Genomic DNA, 18,137 nt, shown 5'->3' with positions numbered 1-18,137 from the left:
CCTAACAGGAGGTTTATGTCACAAATCTATTTATTTGTCCCTCCCTCCTTGTCTGCAAGCACTTTGAAGATAGAGACCTTGTCATCTCTGTATCCTCAACACCTAACACATTAGACTAGTCTAGACATAGCTGGGTTGGATTGGGTTGGGTTGGACAGAATTTGAAAATAAATACATGAAGCCCAAATATGGAGAAATGTTGGTGCCTGGCTGATAAAATTATGCTTTGGTAGATGGCTGATGAAGACAAACGGGGAGATTTTGAGCAGAAGGCATGTTGACAGTATTATTTTTAGGAAAATCAGTCTGGAGGTGTATAGAGGGTGAACTGAATTTCCGCTCACTGTAACATGCTCCCCACTAATAATGTTCTCAGTAAACACCCTCGCATTCTCTCTCCACCCACTCAATCCAAGCCTATCAAAGTAGCTAGCACATGAGAATATGGAAGGCTTTTCTAAGCTAGTATTTTTCATTTTTAATGAGTAAATGTTAATATCCTTACTATATAAACAGAGAACCCTTATAAATAAACATGAAAAACACTAACACCAATTGGACAATAGGAAGAGGCCACAAATAGAAACTTCACAAAAGAAGAAATTGGACCAAGTAACCAAAGAGACTGTAAACTAAATTAATAATAAGATGCCAGTTTTGCCTATCAAATTGTCAGAAATTATAAAACTAATAATAGTCAGCATTGGCAAGGGTTTAGAAAAAATGGCCTGAAATAAGAATTTCAGTCTTACACATTAGACGGAGGTGTGGAAAGTAGCCCAAGGTTTCTGGAGAGGAAAAAATTCAGAGATAAGGTCAAAGATATATGAACAAGATATTCAGCACATTTATAAATACTCAGAAATCTGGAAAGCAACTAACTGGCCAACAATAAAATAATTTAAATTATGATATAGTCTAATGATTTGATTTTACTTAAAATCACATTATAAAAGAATATTAGAGACTTAGGGAACTTCATATTTTTATGATAATGTTTAGTTTTATAAACAATATGGACATAGACACACATAAAGTCACACTGAATACATGTTTTAGATGAATGTTAAATGGCTGAGTATTAAAATTGATACTTGTCTGAAACTGAATCTCACTATCACAGAATAAACTTCAGGGATACAAGAATAAATCAGAACTTTTATCTAAAATGTAACTATAATTATAATCTTATAATTAAAAGTTTTAGCAGTCGAAGTTTTAAAGTCACCATTATAATATAGGAACAACAATTTGGGATATTAAATAAATGCTCACCTTCAGCTTGAAGCTGATAGAAGAGCAAGATATTTTTGTGTCATTCATTTTTTTCTAGCACAATTTCCTCATATTTGTATGCTCCTAGTATTTTTCATTATGTAGGGATTGAGGGCAACATATCATAAATGCTGTTATATATAAGTTTAGACTTTCTCCTTATATTATTATTTATATTTTCATAAACATTTGTTGACTAAAAAAGAATATCATGAAGTCCCTGAAGTTTTGAGCTAACACATTTTCTTAATATCCTATCATCTGTACACTTATTTCTTCATCTATTTTAGAATTCTTTTTTTATTTTTTATTATACTTTAAGTTCTAGGGTACATATGCAGAAACCATCCTTCTCAGCAAACTATTTTGGAATTCTTAATAATTATTTTATTTAAAATTAACAGATTTTACAAACTTGTAATAATAAATATACACCTACACTACACCTGATGAGTAAATTTTCAGTACAAAATGTACTTCAAGTTATATCTAGAATGCTTAACCATATTTGAAAATAAACAAATAATAATAAAAAACCAAGTGAATGCAAGTGACATACTATCTTCATATTTCTGATATAGCTGAGTTTTTAAAAATTTAACAATTTCTGCCTTTCAATTGAGGTTACTTAGACCATTTATACTCAATCATATTATTGATATGGTTGTATATAAATCTACCATCTTGCTATTTGTCCTCTGTTTGTCTCATCTCTTCTCTGTTCCCTTTTTCCTCTCTTTCTGCCTTCTTTGGGATTGAGGTTTTTTTATGATGCTGTTCTCTCTTTTTTGTTTGCTTATTAGCTGAAGTTATTCGTTATTCTGTTGTTTGCTTTAGGGTTAATAGTACACCTCTTTAACTTATCACAGTCTATCTTCAAGTAATAGACTACTTTACACATAAGAACTTTTCAGTATACTTCTATTTCCCCCCTGCTAGCCTTTGGCACTCAGAATCTGTAAGACTCCACATCTGCCCTCTGGTTGCTTGTCCCTTAATTCCTCCTCCATTTTTCACTCAGCTCCACTTACCCCAGTAATACATCTTTCCTCCTGATATACTTTGACCCTGTAACACTTCATAAAAAAACTTAGTGGAAGAGGCTGAATAATAACTCCTAAAAATATCCGCAAATTAGTCCCCAGGACCTGTGAATGTTACCTTATACAGTATAGCAAAAGGAATTTTGCAGATGTCATTAAACAAAGCATCTTGAAATGGAGAGATTATCCTGGACTACCTGAGTGGGCCGTAAATGCAATCACAAGGGTCCTTATAAAAGGAAGGCAAGAAGGTTAAAGGAGACAGTAGAATCTGTGATAATAGAGGCAAAAGGTTTGAATGAAAGGAAGAAATTAAGAGTGATGTGAGTAAAGGATCATGAGCCAAGGAAAGCAGATGATTTCTGGTGATCTAGAGGTGAGGAAACGAATTCACCCCTGAAGCCTCCGGAAGGAATTCTACCCTGCCAACACCTTTACTTTAGTTCAGTGACACTGATCCTTGATTTCTGACCTCTGAAGCTGTAGGACAATAAATTAATATTGTTTTAAGCTATGAGATTTGTGGTAATTTGTTACAGCAGCAATAAGAAACTAATACACTCATTAAATTGCAATTTTGATATATGTATGTGTTTCATAAAGACTTTTATATATAAATACACTTCTATCAGAGATTGAAAAAAAAAAAAAAAAAAGAGGCTTGGAGCAGTGGCTCACGCCTGTAATCCCAGCACTTTGGGAAGCCGAGGCAGGTGGATTGCTTAAGGTCAGGAGTTCCAGACCAGCCTGGCCAAAATTTTGTAGGCCCCGTCTCCACAAAAATTAGCTGGGCATGGTGGTGCACACCTGTAGTCCCAGCTACTCAGGAGGCTGAGGCAGGAGAATCACTTGAACCCGGGAGGCAGAGGTTACAGTGAGCAGAGATTGCACCACTACACTCCTGCCTGGGTGACAGAGAGAGACTTTGTCTCAAAAAAAAAAAGACCAAAAAGAGTCTGAACTGCAAGGCCATTGTCCTAATAGACATTGCTTGGTTGCAGTAAACTGGAACCAATTCACATTTGCATGAGTAAAAGGGAAAGGATGACAGTAGGGACATAACAGGCAATAGTGCGGGCAGACATCCAAGGAGGAAGCATAGTCTTATCAGGCCATGAGGAGGCAGCCACCAGCAAGTCAGAAAAAGACTAATTCTGGAGTCTCTCATGGGTCCCAAAGGTCTCTCAGCAAGAATGATTCAGACCCCAGTTTCTTTCAGCTTTCACTTTTGAAAGCCAGCTCTAGATGAATTTTCAATTCAAGAGTCCTCCATGGAGTCTCTGTCTGGGTTCTTCTGTTTCAGTTCTCAAAAGAGATGATCAAGAGAGATTAAGCCAGCCTACCTTATGATTGGCTGCCCTGAATCAGGTGTCTGTAGCCCAATCAGCTGAGGCCAAGGGTTACACAGTACAAACATGGCTGTCTGTGCCCTTCCCTTCAGCAAGGGCAATTGCAAAGGAGAGGAAATTCGGTTGGCACCCCAAAATGGGTGTGACACATATGTGTAAATAAATATAGTATGAAAGGCCAAGACTGTCAGCTCTATTTCTCTTTGGATAACTCATCAACAGGTGACTAAGTCGCTGAGGCTTGGTAAAAAACTAACATTTGCCCAGCACTTCTTAGAAGTCAAGGCAACTGGGGCAATAATGAGCAACTCTTATCATAATTACTCATATTAGCTGACCTGTAAAGCAGCCTGAAGGGAGAATATCAAGGGGTGTGGAAAAAAGGGAAAGCGAGATATAAACAGAAGAAAAAGGAAAAGGAAAGGAATGACTATGTATTGAACACCTACTGAATGCCAGACAACATGCTGGGAGCTTATATGTTTTCTGTTGTGTTTGTTTGACAAGGAGAAGAGGGGAGAAGGCAAAACTTAGGCTACTATAAGAAAGGTGAACGCTGCTGCCTGTTTTCCCATGGTATGGATGTATTTTAAGAGAACTCACTATTTTTATATCACCTGTAGAGCAAATCTCAGTTATCAGAAAATCTTAGGTGATGTGTCTTCCAGGTTTAAGCACAAAACTTCTTCTTTTAATTTTAACCGGTTCACATGGATGAATCTCAAGCATTATGCTTAATGAAAGAAGCCAGACAAAGGACTACATACTATGGTTACAGAACAAAAAGTGTACAAAAGTCCTAGAAATACACACCTGGTAAATTATGCCTCAATAAACCTGTTTCTATTTCTTTTCATCAGTTTGGATTGAAATCTTTTGAAATTTTATTACACGCCATCTTGAATTTTCTGTAGCTAAGCATAATCTTACCTTTATTGATCTGGGATTTGAACAGAATTATGAATTCTAATGATTATTCTCTTCTGTAGAAAACTGATACCCTCAGAGTTTATTTGCCCCTACACGAAATGGTCCTAGATGACTGTGCTTTTCGAGTCTCTATGACTGCCTTATAATTTTTCTTTCTCCCTCCTCCTATAAACTCTCAGCAGTGACTCCCCCTGTGGATATACTCTCCCAAAACAACATTTCTAAACTGCTGCTTCTAATCTGTTGTGAACTGTTGGGGATAGGAGTGAAAGCAGATAACAATGTTGATAAGAACTGTATGTGTGTTGAGTACAAATAAATAAGCTCTGAATAGGAGTCTAGGGCCAGGTGTGGTGGCTCACGCCTGTAATCCCAGCACTTTGGGAGGCCGAGGTGGGTGGATTACTTGAGGTCAGGGGTTCGAGACCAGCCTGGCCAATATGGTGAAACCTCGTCTCTACTAAAAATACAAAAATTAGCTGGGCATGGTGGCGGGTGCCTATAATCCCAACTATTTGGGAGGCTGAGGCAGGAGAATCCCTTGAGCCCAGGAGGCAGAGGCTGCAGTGAACTGAGATCCCACCACTACACACACTCCAGCCTGAACAACAGAGTGAGACTCTGTCTTAAAAAAAAAAAAAAAAAAAAAAAAAAAAAAAAAAAAAGGTCTAGAAAGCATCTATAATAAAGTGAATCAGCTTTTGTGCAAGGGTTGAGTGTTATCTGGTTTAGCTCCTAAGAGGTCTGTTTTACTTATTTGTTAGTTCTTTACTAAGTTCCTGAAAGGTCAGTTTGCTGTATCACTGCACTCATTTGAGGAGAAGTGTTATTATACTATTTTATTCGTACACACAGTCACGCATACATATTTATACACCAAAAAACAAAACAAAACACCAAAAAAAAAAAAAAAAACACTACTTAAGCAACAGGCAGAAAGGAAAGCACCAAAAGAAACTTTCCATTCTGGATAATTCAGAATAGGTAGAGCATAGAACACTACAGTTTAATAGCAAAAATGGCCCTAAGGGGTAAAAAAGAATATATTTTTATTTCTTCAGTTAGACAGAAAGAATATGGTTCATTGCCCACAGGATAAGGTCTCATTTGAATCAACCAACTGATAATGCCAAGAAAGCATTTTTAAAGAAACACAAACAGTAAGGCCTGTTTTTTTTTTTTTTATCTCTTCATCAAACAGGGCATTTGATTAACTTTTTTTCTAAGATAAAAGAGTCAATTACGTGAATATCCTGTTGTCTGTGTATCTGCCAACAATGTAACCATTTAAAATCTTTGTAAAAATAAGGTGATTTCTACACTCCCAAATCTAGGAAATTTTGTTAATGCATTCCTAGAGGCCATAGTAATTAGTGCAATATTTAAAATGACAGGAAATAGTAATGAAGCTTTGGAGTTCCAGCATAAAATGGCATCATGACTAGAATGTGGAATTTCAAGTCTTGGCTTCTCTTCTCTGTGCTAAAATCTGCACAGTTCAATTTGTAGATGACATTAGTTACATTCGTCAGACATCCTCATTTTGCATCTCTATCTGCCCTGTAATTGCTATCATTTTCAGAATGGCTTTGTAAGAATGAAGGCATTCATTTCAGATTTATATTCTTCTATTTTTGAACTGCTATTTTGTGTCAGGCACTGTTCAGGCCCTTTTAATCCTCAGAAGGCTAGGTACTAATATTATCTTCATTTTGAAGCTGCAGAAACCAAGGCTCAAAGAGGTTTCAGTAGATTTCCCAAAGACACAAAGCTAGCAAATTGGGAGCTAGTGAATCTGAAGGTAGGGCACCACACTAATGTCCTTGAGCTCATTGACATTACTTTTACTAAATAAAAAGTAGAGGCCTCCGTTTCCTTTCAATCATCATAGCAGAGAGTCTCTGTGAAGTCCACATCTTTGTATTTTTAAAAAATTAATTCCACCTCTTGTGCCTTTGCTCATCTGAATTACTATACTGTCGTCATTTTATTTGTGCCAACAAAGTATTTTTATTAAATGTGAGCCATAATCTGCTACATCCAGGAATTTAGAATTCTCCCTATAATGGGCCAACTTCTTCAGAATCTTCCTTTCATTGTGAAAATGTCGGTTTTACCCTTTCCAAGTATAAAGATGGCCACCACAAGGCTAAGCTTTATAAGACTCACCAAAAGAAAACTGTCTTGAGGTCTTCATTTTCTGAAATACTGAACAATCCTCCCTCCCCTCATCAGTAGAAATGATCATCAAATCTTAATATGAAACAAATTTGACTGTCTTAGCAGATTCACATGATTTAAAGAACCAAAGTAATAGGAACACTTCATCAATCCCTTTACTTCCTCTTTTTATGATTGCACGTAGTTTAAAAAAAAAAAAAAAAAAATTGGCTCTGCCTCTCTTTTCAAGTGACGCTGTAGAAACACAGAGCTTTGAGGAAGTTTTACAGAGAAAGAAACCGTGGCCCAAAATGCTGACTTCGGTCTCACAAATTGATGTGAGAGCCAGTCCTGAAGCTTGCTCCTGTCATCTTCTTCGTGTTTCATGCGACCTTGGGCTGGCCTCATTCCCACTTGTTTTCTCTTGATATCTGGCTTTCTTCAGTCTCCCTGTCAAACTGCTCGAAGAGAAAGCTGTGTTCACCACTTCCCTAGCAGAAATGTCTTCCAAAGTTCTAATAGGTACCCATTTGCTTCTCTCAATGATACTTAAGCACTGCCCTGCTGGTGTTGACTTTCCAGATCATCAGATAACGAATTGAGTCACCTCTATGTGCCATGTGGCTGGGACATCAGTTGCTGACTAATGAGAAATTCAATGAAAGGCAGGGAAGCAACTCTGGGGCATGGAATCAGAGGAGTAGATATCGATTCTCTTGGTACAATCCTACTTATACTTATCGGGGCAAGATAACCTACTCCATTGCCAAAATCTTAACAGGAAAAGAGAAATGAGAATTCCTTATAGCTCTCACTAGTCTTGTTTCGACTTATACATCTTTTTAAAATTATAAACTAACATGAAAGCAGGAATGACAGTAAGGAGAGAAGAGTGATGACCCTAAGATACAAGAGGAAGTTAAAAAGCGGAACATCGAGTCCAAATTTCCTACACTCCGTGATAAAGAGTTGGCTCTCTTCGTCTGCATAAGCAGGAAGACTGCTCCAAGTAGTTGGCCACCTGTGAAATATTGCCCCATGCTAGATTTTCATTGGGAAAAACAAACGCAAGCCAAGTTTCCTCGCATAAAATGCAAAACACAATACGTACCTCAGAGTGTTGTGAGAATTATATGATATAACAAATGTGAACATGCCCCACCATAGGCCTGACACACAGAGCACATTTCTGGAATGTTAAGGCATGCAGTAAATATGGGAGCTTCATCGCTGGAGCCCCCTTCAGTGGAGGGCTCCTCATACCTGCTGCTGAAAATGCTGTCAGCAGGCAGCCTCCAGCTATGGGCTCCTCTGGAGATGCCTCAGCTGCAGAGAGACTCCTGGGCCCTAAGGCACACCCTTCCCAGGGCAGCCTTGACCCTGGAAAGGCAGGAGTATGAAGGCCTGACCATTTAGGCTTGACACAGGGCAACTTTGATGGGCCGTTTTAGTAGCCCAGCTCTCTCATGGGAGCTGGGCCCTGAGCTGGGCCCGCTTCACTGGCCGACTTCTCTCTCTTCGTTTCCTCTCCTCCCTTCCACAGGTGTTGGCCCCAAGGGCACACTTAATAAACATCCTTCCCACTAAACTCTGTCTCAGAGCCTGCTTCTTGGAGAACCCAGCCTGTAGTAGGAGAATATGGAAACAAATAAATAGTTGGAATTTAGGGTTTGAAGTGGTGTGTAGCTCTGGCTGGTATTACTAAACTTTTCCAAACCTATTACCACAAGACCTATGCAGCACCAGAAATGCAGAGCAACTTTAAAAAATTGCTCAGGTTAGTACTGCTTGGTAAATGGGACGGGGAAATTTGATGCTGGGAAAATTGATTATTTAGAAAAAAAAACCATAGATAGAGGCCTCACTTTCTATATCTACCAATTAATTTTCAGATATATTTGAGAGTTAGATGCATCTTTTTAAAATATAAGAAAAGGAAAAGAAAATAGAGGTGGGTATTTAGCCAATTTTTGCCTTTTATGAGATTTTAAAAGTAATTTTCACACAAGTGTTAAAATTTTAATTTTTTTTAGAAACTTAGAAAGTTATAAAAATACAAAGAAAAACATAAACTCCTCTAGCCCCATCACCCAGAATTAACAAGTTTATTATTAACAAAATTAAGGTTTTATAATATTTGCTTCTAGTTATCTGTTAACATCTGCATGCCTGATATTTTCTCAGTTTGAGTGCTTGGATGCAAGATAGCAGAAAAAGGATTTACTGGTTATTGAGTCAGTAGCAGATAGAAGGAAAGTCTGGAGATGGTTTCATAAGATGAGCAAGTGCAAAGACAGCTGGACAATAGGAAGCACAGCCAGGTTACCGCCCAGGAACAGTTTTAGGTGCCACCATCGCTCCTACCTTCCCTGCACATTAGACACCCCCGCTTCTGGCCTCTCAATGTGCTGTTTCAACCACGAGTATTTTTTCAACTCTTCCTGAATTTTAGCATCACTCTCTCAAGATTCAAAGTCCATTCAGGTGGCCTAGGTTGCACTCTAGCTGCAAAGGCCAGGGAGAGGGCGTATCTGAGCCCCTTACGGAAGCAAGACACTGTCTCCCAAAAATACTCACAAAATAGAAGAGTGCCAGTTATGAAGCTATTTTATTGCTGCTTCAAGCGCAGGCTCCTGTATATCCCTTTGTGATGTTAGGGCTGAGGCTCTCTTTTTCTGTAAACTGCATTTCTCCTTCATCACTTGCTCCCCATATTGACTCTGCCAATAGAGGACCCTAAAAGTCTGGGGAAGAAAGAAAGGTCACTGTTCCATCCTATTTACTTCCTATGCCTGTCAGCATTACTTTAGTAATGCTTTTTCACCCCAGCAGTGGTGATTCATGCCTGTAGTAGCAGTAAATTCCTGATTGCAATATTTCCAACACTCCCAGAACCAGCTCATCATGCCTACTCTGAGCTCAAAGACACCAGTACCAGGCATTCAGCCCTCATCCTCCTCAGAGGTCCAAGTTTATGCCCCATGGGGCTCCTCCTCCAAGCCTCTACGTTTTGAAGATTCCAGCCTTTTCCCTTGGTTCTTCCATCCTTAGGGGTGGTAGTCCTTAGTGGCTCCTTTTTGCTTTCAGTTGTCCAATACCTAATTGACAATTCTTTAAATTAAATTCTCTCAGTTAAAAATTTCTGGTGTGCTTTCTTTCTCTGGTTGAAAAAAGGGACTCCCCTAAAAGAGGAAGAGTGTTTAGAGACTGAGTACTCCCCACCAAAAATAACCACAAATGTCTGCTACAGGTATTATCCTGTTTCTTCACTATATATATTGAGTATTTAAGTCTATCCATGTTGATATAGACAGAAATGTTTATCATTTTTAGCTATTATATACTATTTCATGGCGTGAACATGATTTGTTTATTGAGGTACATTTATGTTGTTTCTAATTTTTCACTATTAAAACCAATGCTGTAATTAAGACAAAAGAGGAAACCTATGTTTATCTCAAACGACTGCAGAAAAATGCATTTGACAAAATTCAACACCAACTTATGATAAAATCTCTCGGCAATCTAGGAACAGAAGGGAACTTCCTTAACCTGATAAGGAATATCTATGAAAAAACCTGTGGTTTTCGTCATACTTAATGGGGAAAGACTGAATGCTTCCCCCCAAGGTCCGGACCAAAGCAAGAATATCTACTTGCCACTTGTATTCAACATTGTACTAAGGGTCTTGGCCAGTGAAATAAAGCAAGAAAAATGAATAAAAGAACAGATTGACAAGGAAAAAGTAAAACTATATTTATTTGCAGATGACATAGTAACATGTATAGAAAATCCTAAGGAATCTATAGAAAAAGCTATTAGAGCTGATAAATGAGTTTAGTAAGGTCATAGGATACAAGGTCTATATACAAGATTTAATTGTATTTCTATATGCTAGCAATGAACAATTAGCAATTTAAATTTAAAAACATTACCATTTACAATAGCATCAAAAATATGGAATACTTAAGTATAAATTTAACAAACTTGCAATTTAGATACACACTGAAAACTATAAAACATTGATGCCTGAAATTAAAGATAAACTAAATAAATGGGAAAATATACCATACTCATGGATTGGGAGACTCAATCTTGTTAAGATGCAGTTCTCTCCACATTGATCTATACATTCAATGCAATCACAATCAGAATCCCAGAAAGCTTTTTTTTTAGAAACTGACAAACCAATTCTAAAATTTATATGGAAATACAAAGGACTTATGATGAACAAAATTAGACTTACAGATGAACAAAATTAGAAGACTTACACTACCTGATTTCAAGACTTACCATAAAGCTACAGTAATCAAGAACAGTACTACAGAACGGTATTGGTGAAGTGATAGATATATAGATCAATGGAACAGAGTAGAGTGTCCAGGAATAGATCTACACATATATGACCAATTGATTTTCCATAAAATTACCAAGGTAATCACATGGAGAAATAATCTTTTCAGCAACAGTGCTGGAACAAGATATCCACTTGGAAAATGATTAACCTCAGCTCTTACCTCACATCACTCAAAAAACTTAATTCAACATGGATCATAGACCTAAATGCAAAAGGTAAAATTATAAAATTTCTAAAAGAAAACATAGAAGAATATCTTCATGACCTTGATGGCAAAGATTCCTTAGGGCACAAAAGCATGAACCATAAAAGAAAAAAAATTGATAAGTTGAACTTCATCAAAATTTAAAACTTCTACTATTCAAAAGAGCCTATGAAGAAAATGAAAAGATAAGCCATAGCTAGTAGAAAATTTTATACATATCAAAAGACTTGTATACAGGTTGTATAGAGAACTCTTGGAATTCAATAAAAATAAGATGAACAATCTATAATTTAAAATGCACCAAAAGAGTTGAACACTTTATAAAAGAATATATGCAAATGGTCAATAAGCACACAAAAAGATGCTTCCCATCATTAGTCACTAGGAAGATGCAAATCAAAATCACGTAGAGATACCATTACACATCCATTAGAACAGATTCAAAATTAAAAAGACTGTAACAAGTGTTGACAATGATGCAGAACAACTGGAACCCTTATATATTACTGGTGAGAATTAAAAATGGTACAACCACTTTGGAGAACAGTTTTGCAGTTTTTAAAAAAGTTGAACATACAGTTAGGGCACAACCCAGCAATTTCACTCCTGCGTATTTCTATTTCCCAAGAAAAGTAAATACAGATGTCCATACAAAGACTTGTACATCAATGTTCACAGCAACTTTATTCATAACAGCCAAAATTTGGAAACAACTTAAATGCCCATCAACAGGCGAATGAATAAATAAATTGTGATATGTCCATACAATAGAATGCTACTCATCAATAAAAAAGAATCACTTACTGATACATGCAAAGACATGAAGAATTTCAATCACATTATGCTGAGCAAAAGGAACCAGATGCATAATGCATGATTCAATTTCTGTGAAACTCTAAAAAAAGACAAACCTAATCTATAGTGACAGGGCAGACCAGTGGTTCCCTGAGGGTAGGGTTGGGGGCTGGGAGAGAGGATGATTGACTGGGATGGGGCAGAAGGGAACTTTTGGGGTGATAGAAACATTCTATGACTTGATTGAAGTGATAGTTATGTGAGTATACAAATTTGTCAAAACTCATCAAAAGGTCCAGCTAAAATGGGTGAATTTTATTGTTTATAAATTATAGTTCAAAAGATCCCTCAAAAATACTGCAATGAACATTGGTGTACATGTCTCCCCACCTCCCATGCCTGTAAAAAAAAATAACCACAGGATATTTAACTAAAAGTTCATATGATATGTGCATTGTCTATTTTGTACATGCTATAAATTGTTCTCCAAAGTGGACATTTTGTCTGATTACCCAGCATCTGTGCCTCCCCATATTATTAGTCTAAGCCCTGAGCCCATCATGGAAATTCCATCCTCCTTGCCAGTGCTTATTTCAGGAATGGATGTCTGACTCATTTCTGGCCATTAAGACATGAAAAGTTGATTAGGGGCCTTTTGGAGAATGTTTCTTAGATTCTAAGGGCAAGACCTATAGCTTCTGAATGTAAATTGCAAATTAGTCTGAATGTTGAACTGCCTAGATGTCACATCTAGAACTTCTGTGGCCCTGTTACCCATCATTATGAATGGAATTATATCCCCTCAAAATTTATATATTGAAGCCCTAACCCTCAATTCTTCAACTTGTGGAGACCTTGGAGATAGAATCTTTAAAGAGGTGATTAAGTTCAAACGTTGGCTGGATGTGGTGGCTCACGTCTGTAATCCCAGCACTTTGGGAGGCCAAGGTGGGAGGATCCCTTAAGCCCAGGAGTTTGAGACCAGCCTGGGCAAGATGGTGAGACCCTGTCTCTACAAAAAATATTAAAAGTTAGCTGGATGTGGTGGTGCATGCCCGTAGTTCCAGCTACTTGGGAAGCTGAGGTGAGAGAATCGTTTGAGCCCAGGAGTTCAAGGCTGCAGTAGGCTGTGATTGTGCCACTGCATTCCAGCCTGGGCAACAGAGTGAGACTCAGTCTCTTAAAAAAAAAAATGAGGCTTTTAGGGTGGACTCTAATCCAATACCATTGGTATCTTTATAAGAAGAGAGGGATAGTACGCAAAGAGAGACATCAGGGATGTGCTTGCGTAGAGGGGCCACCATGTGAAGAAGCAGAAAGAGTATGGCCATCCACAAGACAAGGAGAGAGGCCTCAGAGGAAACCAACCCCCATGCCCACACCTTGGTCTCAGACTTCCAGCCTCCAGAGGTGTGAGAAAATAGATTTCTGTTGTTTAAGCCACCAGATCTATGGTACTTTGTTATGGCAACCCTAGCAAACTAATACACCAGCTGAGACTGAAACCAACATTAAAGATGGCAAAAAGGAAAGATAAAAAGAACTTGAGTTCTTTTTAGCTATTATCAAGTCACCAAATGAATCAGTCCTGGATCCTGTCCTGCCTCAGGACTAATGTAAGACAATACATTTTCTTATTGTGTAAGCTAGTTTGACTGAATCCTCTGTTACTTGCCTCCAAGTAACCAAAACACCACATATACTTCCAAAAGCAATGTATGGAAGTTTCATTTCCCCTTGTCCTCGCAAACACCTGATATGTTTCAACTTCTTTCTTGCCATTCACAAAGATGGAAAACAGTATCTCATTGTTGTTTTAAGTTGCACTTTCCTGACAATGAGGTTAAACATCTTTTCACATGTCTGTCTGCCATTCAGATTCCTCCTCTGTTGAATCGCCTAGCCATATATTTTATTCATTACTATTGCACTATTTGTCTCTTGCTTATTGATTTATAAGAGTTCTTGGCATATTCTTGATCAATGGTCCCCAACCTTTTTGGCACCAGGGACTGGTTTTATGGAGGACAATTTTTCCACAGACCAGAGGTGGAAGGGAGGGGGCAGGGAGGATGGTTTCAGGATGATTCAAGTGCATTACATTTATTGTGCACTTTATTTCTATTATTATTATATTGAAATACATAATGAAATAATTATACAACTCATCATAATGTAGAATCAGTGGGAGCCCTGAACTCCAGGAAAACTTGCAGTTTTGCTGCAACCAGATGGTCCCATGTGAGGGTGATGGGAGACAGTGACAGATCATCAGGCATTAGATTCTCATAAGGAGCACACAACCTAGATCCCTTGCATGCGCAGTTCACAATAGGGTTCACGCTCCTATGAGAATCTAATGCAGATGATCTGACAGGAGGCAGAGCTCAGGCAGTAATGCGAGCAATGGGGAACAGCTGTAGATACAGATGAAGCTTTGCTCACCCACCACTCACCTCCTGCTTTGCAGCCCAGTTCCCAACAGGTCATGGACTGATAGCAGTCCATAGCCCAGGGGTTGGGAACCCCTGTTCTAAATACTAATCTTTGTCAGTTGTATATATTTTGGATACTTCTCCTGCTCATCATATGGCTTTTAACATGTTTGTGATGTCATGTGCCAAACAAATTATTTATATTTTAATACACAAATTTACCATTTTTTCTTTTATGTTTGCACTTTCTATGTCTTATTGAAAGAAAGAAGGGAAGAGGAGTAGAGAGAGAGAGACAGGAAGAGAGAGAGGGAGGAAAGGAAGGAATAAAGAAAGGAAGGAAGCTAACCCAAGATCACTCATTAATTCATTGAAAAAATGTTTACTGAGTGTCTACTTTGTTATTTGTTCTACTATTACTTACAATAATATATAAGACAGACAAAGCCCCTGCCCTTGTGGAGCTTACATAAATATATAATTGACTGTCTAGGAGTGAAGAGGCTATGAAGAAAAGTAAACAAGGGTAAGTGGATAGAGAGGAACTTTACCTAGGGCGGTCAGGGGATGCCACTCTGAGCAGAGACCTGGATGGAGTAAGAGAATAAGCCATGCACATATCAGAGACAAGAGCATTACAGGCAGAGGGAAAAGCCAAAGAAGAGGCTCTGAGATGGCAAAGATGTCTGAAGTGTTTGAGGAGCAATCAACAAGAAGGCCACTGGGGCTGGAAGTCAGTGAGCAGGGCCAAGTGGTAGGAAACAAAGTGAGAGAGGTACGCAGGGCAAGGGACATCTGTGGGCCACTGTAAAGAGGCAGAAAAGAGACCTTATCTTACTTGCAAGGTAGAAGAGTCACTGTGTTCTGCAGGGCAGAGAAGAGATGAAGGCAGGGAGATTCATTGGAAGGGTACTGCAGTGTCCAGGCAAGACATAATAGCTGCATATACCAGGTCATCAAGATCTAGATATTCTTCTCTTTTAGAACATCGTTTGTTTTGTTATTGCTGCTGCTGCTATTGCTGTTGTTGTTGTTGTTGTTTTAACCTTTAGAACTTTAGCAGAATTTATTTTGAGATATGATGTCATTTTAACTTTTTTCTATATGAAGAGCCAATTGTCCCAACACCACTTTTTGAATATAGTCGTTCTTTTCCCAATTGATTCGTGAAACAAGTCATGTTATATATCAATGGCTCTCTTTTAAGGGGACTCTCTATTCCGGTTCATAGAATAGTTTTTCTACGTCTGTGTGAATGCCATCTTTTCAAATTGCTGTAATCTTGCACCATGTCTTGATATCGAGTAGAAGGGGTCTCACTCCCCTATCCCACCACGTTTTGCTCCTCTTTTTCAAAATTATTAAAGATTTTTGTGTACTTCATTGTTTCATATTAACTTTAGAGGCAATTTGCTTTTGAGTTTCCCCAAAATCCTGTAGATGTATTGTGTTTTAACTACACTTAATTTATAACTTACCCTAGGGGGAACTGACATCTAGAAAGTATTAAGTCTCCCAAGTGTAGACGGAACCAGCTTTCCATTTATCAGGTTCTTCAATAAAGTTTGAAACTTTTCTCCTTATAATCTTTTCAGGAACTTTATAGTTTATATTGTTATTACAAACATCTTTTTTCCTATTGGGTTTCTTATTGGTTACTACTAATGACAAAGAACTATATTTTTAGTATCAAAAAATCCTTATCAAGTATAAAAAAGGCAAACAAATAGAAAAATAGTGGTCAAAGGACATGAACAAACAATTTTCAGGAGAAACAAAAATAACCAATTAACATATTGAATTTTTTTAGCTTAATTAACAATCAAAGAAATGCAAACAGCTCTGAGATAATCATTTTACACCTGCCAAAGTAAAAAAGATTGTTTTTAAATTCTTTTTATATTTATTTATTTATTTATCTGTTTTTGAGACGGGCGTCTCACTCTGTTGCCCCATCTGGAATGCAGTGATGTGATCATGGCTCACTGTAGCCTCAACTTCCTGGGCTCAAGCAATCCTCCCACCTCAGCCTCCTGGGCTCAAGAGATCCTCCCACCTCAGCCTCCTGAGTAGCTGGGACTACAGGCACACACCACCATGTCCAGCCTGTTTTTAAATTCTTGTGCTGACTTTGTTTTAAGGATAATAGTAGCAGGCATCTTAATATCCACTTGGCAAGATTGTAATTGGTACAACTTTGAGAAAAAGGAATGTAAGAAAATGTTCTAAGAACTTTAAAAACTGTTCATGCCCAATCCTAGGGATTCCAGCCTGAGGAAAAAAATGTAAGATTGTCATAAGTGAATGTTCATCCAAGAGTCATTTCTGATAACAAAAACTTGACAGAATCTAAATGTCTGACACCAGGGGAACACTTAAAGAAAGTGTGGTACAGGCCATGTGATGAAATGATGCAGCCATCATGATAACCATGTCTGAAAATTCTTGAATGGCTGAGAAAATGTACAGGAAGAAACATCAAATGAAAAGGATCTATAGGTATATATAATTAGATTAGAGAAAATACATCATAATATAATCATATTCATCTCTGACAGTGGACTACCAATAATTTTCATATTTTCATTATGGTTATATTTCCTAAATTTTTTTACTATAAGCATGTATTATCAGGACATGAAAATATTAAATAGATAAATGATCAAAACTGCTATAAGAAACTAAAAGTGTGAAAGGATCTATCAGTTAACTTTTCAATGTTTGGTTTATTATATGTAATAACAGATACACACTGCCTGTGGGCAGACTATTATCTGCTTGAAAAGTGTGAAATGTTGGTTGTAACAATTTAGCTCCTACCAAGAAGGAGCCCACAAGATAGTCTTAAGATCCCTGATTAAAGCAAATGCAGTGGTAAGATGTGAGAGCTAAACAGTGTCAGGAACAGGGCGTTTGTCTAGGTATCTTAAAATGCATAGGATTTCTTTAAACTGGCAACTCTTCATAGTTCTAAAATACATATATTGTTCGCTCATTCACTCAATAAGTATTTCCATGCATATTTGGATCTAGACTTTAACGCAATGTTGACATTTTCAGAGAGATGACCTTGTTGTTATTTTGGCAAAAACAAACACGTTATTTCAAAGGTTTATGCTGTTACTTGGTCCGGTGTCCAAGTCCAGCATACCCGCGAATATAATCACACCCACAACCTTGCTGGGTGCTGTAATCCACTCCTCTCGCTCTCGCAGCCAGGAAAGATTTCAGAGTATCCTCTTACACTTACGTGTAACTGCCTACCGAGATATTTTTATCGTATCCTCAAAACCACTCATCTCCTTTTCATTTGCCTTTTATACTTACAATAACTTCAACTCTTTCCTCTTTCTGAAAACAAGGAAGTTCTCTTGATATTTATGTATTTATTTTGCTAGGAAACAAATTGGAATGGAGCCCATATTTCTATTCAGTGTCAATAGAGCTCATAAAGAGACCAGTTTCCCCCTCAGTTTAGGCCTCTTGGTCAAATTTACTCAGCTTGCCAGTCAGCAATTCATCCCACTCACAAGCCCTGGGCTTCTCCAGAGAATAAATAACCTAGGCCTGGAGCTCTGTGACTAATCA

The sequence above is a fragment of the Hylobates moloch genome, unplaced genomic scaffold (genome assembly GCF_009828535.3).
Source record: "Hylobates moloch isolate HMO894 unplaced genomic scaffold, HMol_V3 SCAFFOLD_7, whole genome shotgun sequence".
Taxonomy (NCBI): domain Eukaryota; kingdom Metazoa; phylum Chordata; class Mammalia; order Primates; family Hylobatidae; genus Hylobates; species Hylobates moloch.
The sequence above is the reverse complement of the archived record's forward strand: the minus strand, read 5'-3'. Positions refer to the sequence as shown.